The sequence below is a fragment of the Hydra vulgaris genome, chromosome 08, assembly GCF_038396675.1.
Source record: "Hydra vulgaris chromosome 08, alternate assembly HydraT2T_AEP".
Taxonomy (NCBI): Eukaryota; Metazoa; Cnidaria; class Hydrozoa; order Anthoathecata; family Hydridae; genus Hydra; species Hydra vulgaris.
In genome coordinates this window covers 52,137,525-52,143,345 of record NC_088927.1, presented here as the reverse complement: position 1 = coordinate 52,143,345, position 5,821 = coordinate 52,137,525, and positions in this window count along the sequence as shown.

The following is a 5,821-nucleotide window of genomic DNA, read 5'->3' as shown; positions in this document are numbered from 1 at the left end:
CCGGAGTCCTTTTTGGGACTCCGCATCCCTAATCAGAAGAAATTAAATTTGCGTCTTGTTGACAAAATACTACCACAGTTGTTTTATTGGAAGTAAAAGTACTACTAAATCAGATATCATTCTATATTCTTTCTTGTTCACCTTAATTGAATCATCAATGTTAGAATCCACTTCTAAATCTAAAAGTGCCTTTTTAACACAATAACTTTTTTAATTTTAAATTCACTAAGTGCTCCGTCATAAGTAACGAGCTGTGCTATCGGGTTTTGCAATCAATGATTAAATGAATGATCTTTCAAAACATAATTTTTACGTACTTTTGTAAATAACTTTTACTTTTGTTTGGAGACCTTTTAAACATTTTTACTATTTTCCTGACATTTTTGTTATAACCAATAACTTAGTACATAATTTTAACTTCAGATGTTTCATTAATTAACAATGAATCATTTGAATCTCGACTATAATCTTCCTTTTCAAAAACAATTTCTGCTTAGAATAACGATAACTAAAGTTTATTTAGTAAATGAATTTAGATAACTTCATTATTTAAACAGACGTTAAGTAAACTTTTGTACTTTAATAAATCTTCTGTTTTTCGGTAACTTCATTAATTAAACTGATGTTAAACTTATGTAAATCACATTTGTAATTAAATTGAGTGGATATAAAAATGAAATTAAAATCACGCAAACATTGGAATTAGAATGAATTAGAAAATTTAAAATAAATAGGTATTTCTTCTATCAAAAATGTTTGATCTTCTAATTTGGAAGTGCTAAACTCCATTAATTTTTGGTATTATATTTGTTTTAATATTATACTATATATACATTTTTTATGTTTAATCGTACAAAATATGTACAATTAAATATATAAAAAATGTATACATAGTATAATATTGCAGATAAGCAAAAATGTTTTTAGTTTGCATTTTTAATAAAATAAAGAAAGAGGGCGAATAAAAAGAAAACATTGCAAAGGGGATAAAAAGCTACAAAACCAAGTCGCTACAATTCCAAAGCCTATTTGCATTTTATGACGTAAAAATTTCTCAATTAAAAATTAAGCTTAAACTTCTTGTACTTTTTTTATGACGATCCCGATATCCCGGGAAATTTCGAAGACTAATCCCAGGATTTTGGGACGAACAATTTGTACAAAATCCCGGAATTTTGGGATTCCAGGATTGCCATCCCTACTTGGATTATTTAATTATTTTACAAAATTGTCTTTTTAAGTTTATTTATTATTGTCTAGGTTGTCCATAAAAACAGACAGCAAGTATCCAAGAAAGTTACAAAGAAGTACCTGCAAAAAATACAATAAGTATCACAACTGTCATCACATTTTTGTTGCCTTTCAACTCTATTTAGAACTTTTATGTGAAATAAAGTTGTCACACAAAATCTGTATCTTCCTTATTCTATTAGATATATTTCAAATGGAAATAAGTATTTTGTGAGTGTTTTAAATTTAGAACTATCTATATTCGAAACTTTAAAATATGATATTTGGGAAAAATTCTTTTATATAGAAATTGTTTAAAACCACCTTCCTTACCTTACAGTTGATTTGGAAGGCTGAAATGGTCAATATAAACTACTTAAACGTAATGAAAATGATTGAACTTTTCCACATTTTGAAAAAAAAATTTTTTTGAGACACCATATATATATATATATTTATTATATATACATACATATATAATAAATATATATATTTTTTGAGACACCCTATATATATATATATATATATATATATATATATATATATATATATATATATATTTATTATATATATACATATATAATAAATATATGGGTCATTCTCTTGAAAAGTAACATTTTCAATAGTTAATTTTATAAAAATTAAATATTAAAATTTTTAAACCAAATTTTTTGTGGTTATAGCTTTGATTATATGTAATCATTTGAAAGTATCCACACAACTCGTCAAATGTCAGTTTACGAAAAAAAAATTTAAAACTTATAGCGTAATCCACGGACGTGACAACTTTACCACAGATGTGACGTTAAGAGTAATATCGCTTATGCTGTAACAGCTATAAGTGTTGTTAAAGTAATTTTCAAAAATAATAATCATCTGTAATCAATAGTTTTTATTAGCTAACATAAAATAGTATATGGTACAAGTTTTTCAAAATTTTTTATGTGTAATTGGTACATATATTAGCAAATGTTTTTGAATGTTAAACCTTGTGGAAAACTGTATTGCCCCCTGTTGCTGAGGTTTGGCTGACACAATATAAACACTACATCGCTGTTGTCGATGACAGAGATGTCATCTTTCTCCGGAAACGTGAAAAATTCCTGGCCAGATCTTCTCAAAAAATTTATGACAAACTCATTTCCATCTGCAACTAAGGCTTGAGTTAACCCAACATAGTATTTGACAATTTTTTTGGAAGTTTGAAACTTCACAATCACTAAATCATTCATTTTAATAGACAAGCTGTCCTCCTCACTATCGCCGTAAACACTGTGATAACTTAGTCTTGTCTTTTTCCTTTTACATTTACTTGGACCTTGGTTTTCTTGTGTCAAACCTTTGGATATTGTTCCTTCAGCAAGTACTTTCTTCCTTTTCAAGGATCGTTGACCTGGTAAAGTATGTTAAGGAACTTTTTAAAACAGAAGCAAATAAAATTATTTATAAAAAAAAAATTACAAAATTAAATAACAGTTAAATAAGGTTTTTGATGCACAACTTATTTCAATATTTTATGAAAATATAAGGCTCGCTGAAAAACTAAATATTAATGTTCAAACATTCTTAATGGCTAAGTACCTAGAACATTTAAGCAATGCAAAAGTTTCAAATATTCAATATGAGCCAATTTAAATTTATACATTAAAAGGATACGAGGATGAAGATCTGTCGAAGATTCAGTAGGGATTAGTACTTCTCCAATACTATAGTAATTTCATTTTGTACCGTTGTCACATTCAGTGCATGTCAGCCTTCTCATTTACAAAGTTTCTTTTTTAGTAGAACTCCATAACACCTCATGAACTTGTAAAGTCCCCTTGAAAGTTGTTAGGTTTTTGGGTACACATTTCTCATAGAGATTGAAATCTGTTTTTTTAATAGTATAGATGGTTACACTTGGACACTTTTCTTTTATTTCTTCAAACAAACAATTATTATCAGGAATATCTTTCCCTTGTCCTATTATGCCGTTCGTTGGATACATCCCCCTATTCCATCAGGGGCACCTTTTCCATGCCCCTTTTCTGTGAAATGTCATCTCATTGCTTTGGCTCCAAAATCTTTTCAAAAAAAGTACCTAACAAATAGAACATGGACTTGTTTCGGTACTGTTGAGAAGTACTATCGCTAAGAAAATGAACTGTTTCAATGATAGACAGCTTTTCTTTCAAGTCATTAATAACAGGTTTTAAATGTGCACAGATCCCAACAAAGTCGTGTTGCCTGTTATCTGAAAATGTACAGTAAGATTTGGCCTTTATTTTGTTTTTAGAATTACTGTAATAGTACGCCACAACTGTTTGGATTGACACTTGGTTTCTTGATCCACCAAAATGGAGCAATTGACTTTCTTTTGAGTATTTGCAATTGTAATTTTCTGAAAAATCACAATGAATGAAAATATCCCTAGGCCCCAAGTTATTTTTTATTTCTGATGTAGCTTTGTACTGGTGTTTTATATTGCATACATGCCTGATAAACTTCTCCAACATGTTACTAATAAAATGTAAAAACTGCTGTTTTTTAGTTAATGTTAACTCTTCTTTTACAGTTTTGAAACATGTCTTCATTTTACCTTTTACTAAAACTTCAACTCTTTTTTTAGACCATTGGGGAAAAGTTGCTTGTTTATTCTCAAATTCTTTACGAACTATTTTTTCGTTTAAACAGCATACTCCACTTTTTTTTTCTAGGCACAATTCTCTCAGCTCGCCATCACATGTTATACTTTTTAGCAAGTCAGTGGGATATTTATATACCAACATCTTTAAAGAATACAACTTTTCAAGAACCAAAACAAAATTCTCATGGTCAATACAAAGACAAGTATCTCGTTTACGGATGTCTGGCTGAACTACCCAAAAGGGTCTCAATTTACAAAATGTGCTATAAGACGTTGAATTGAACTCGTTTGTTTGTTTAAAGTCAATATACAAATTTAACATTGTATCATTCAATAGTCTTTTCTGTTTTTTCAGTTTGTTTCTTGTTATTGTTTCTTTTTTCCCAGCAGTAAGCCTACTAGAATTATCTTTTTCTAAAAAGTTTTGTACTTCCATTTTAAGTTTTCGTTGTTTCAGTATATTTGAGAGTTGATGTGTATGGTGTGGATTGCGTGGTAAGATATATCTAGAAGTAAGATTGTTAAGGCTTCTTTGAAGTCTGTACTTCTTTATTATCTTTTTGCTTAATACCCTGGCAAAAACCTTTTTTTTGTTAACACATCTCTCAGTAGAAAAATTTGATTGTATTTGTGTCTTAAACACTTCGCTAAAAAGCAAGCTTTTCTTTACTTCCTTTAAGCATTTTGTACCACTAGTCATTTTTTTAACCACCTTTCGAGGAGTAATATCTTTTGCAGACTGCAGTCTGTAGAATTTTTGTTTGTATTTATCACCTCTTTGCTTTAACAATTTGTTTTTTTCTTCAAATTTTTGGATTTTTTTCTTTAACCCATCTCTATACTTTCTACGAATTTTTAGCCTGCTGCTATTACTGGAACTAGATTCTTGACTGGGACCAGGAAGTACATTGAAGTCTAGTTCATTGTCGATAGGAATATTTACAATTGGACTTTCAAGTGGTGTTGAAAAATATTCAATTAGTTGTTATCTTTTCTTTTTCATTTCTCAACTTCTTTTGGCCCTTTCCTTCCAACCTTTTCTTACTGATCTTTTATCCCTTTCTGAAAGTTCATGAATTTTCTTCCATGTTGCTTTTTTTCATTCTGTCTTTTTGTTTTTGTTCTTCATACTTTTCTGGGTTTTCAGCTTTCATCTTCTTCCTCGCCTTTCTCATACTTAGTTTTTTCAATTCTCTAGTTTTTTCTATCTTTCCCATCTTTGTAATCTATCAGGTTGGAAACATTTATCTTTTTCTTAATAATTAATTGGCTAAATGAGCAAAGTTTTAAAATATTAAAAATGGTATAAATAGACATTAAAAAATCCATAAACAAGTAAAATTGTTATTTGTCACGTCCGTTCCACTGGTGTCACGCCATTTGCTTCCTGTATTCCACAGATGTGACATCCACAGACGTGACAGATTAAAGGAAAAAGCCTAAAAGGGGTGCTATATTTTGAGGTAGGACTCTGTTCCCCTTGGAGTAAACATGTCCAGGTAATAGCTAGTAATTAAAATTATTGCTTATAAAAAAATAAATTTATATACTCTATAAATGTTTACCACAGATGTGATACACTCACACTAACTTAAAAATCAACTTTTTAAGCTTCAATGCTTATTAACACAAAACAACTCCACCAAACCTTCCTTCAATTTTACTCATTAATAAAAATGTCTGATATTTCATATTCTCTATCTACAGACATAACACTTGAGCTGGTAACACGAGCTTCAATCACATAAAAGTTACTTTGAAAATATGTTTCATATATATACCTAGTAATAAATATTATTTTTATGAAATATATTTTATCAACAATAAAATTTTTAAAAATTTTTCCGAACACAAGCTGCTATTGAAGAAGACCTAAATTTCTATCCAGACCAGCAAACATACAGGTAAGAATATCAATTATAACGTAGTCTTTTTGTAAACTTCTCTATATTAATGAAATTGTTA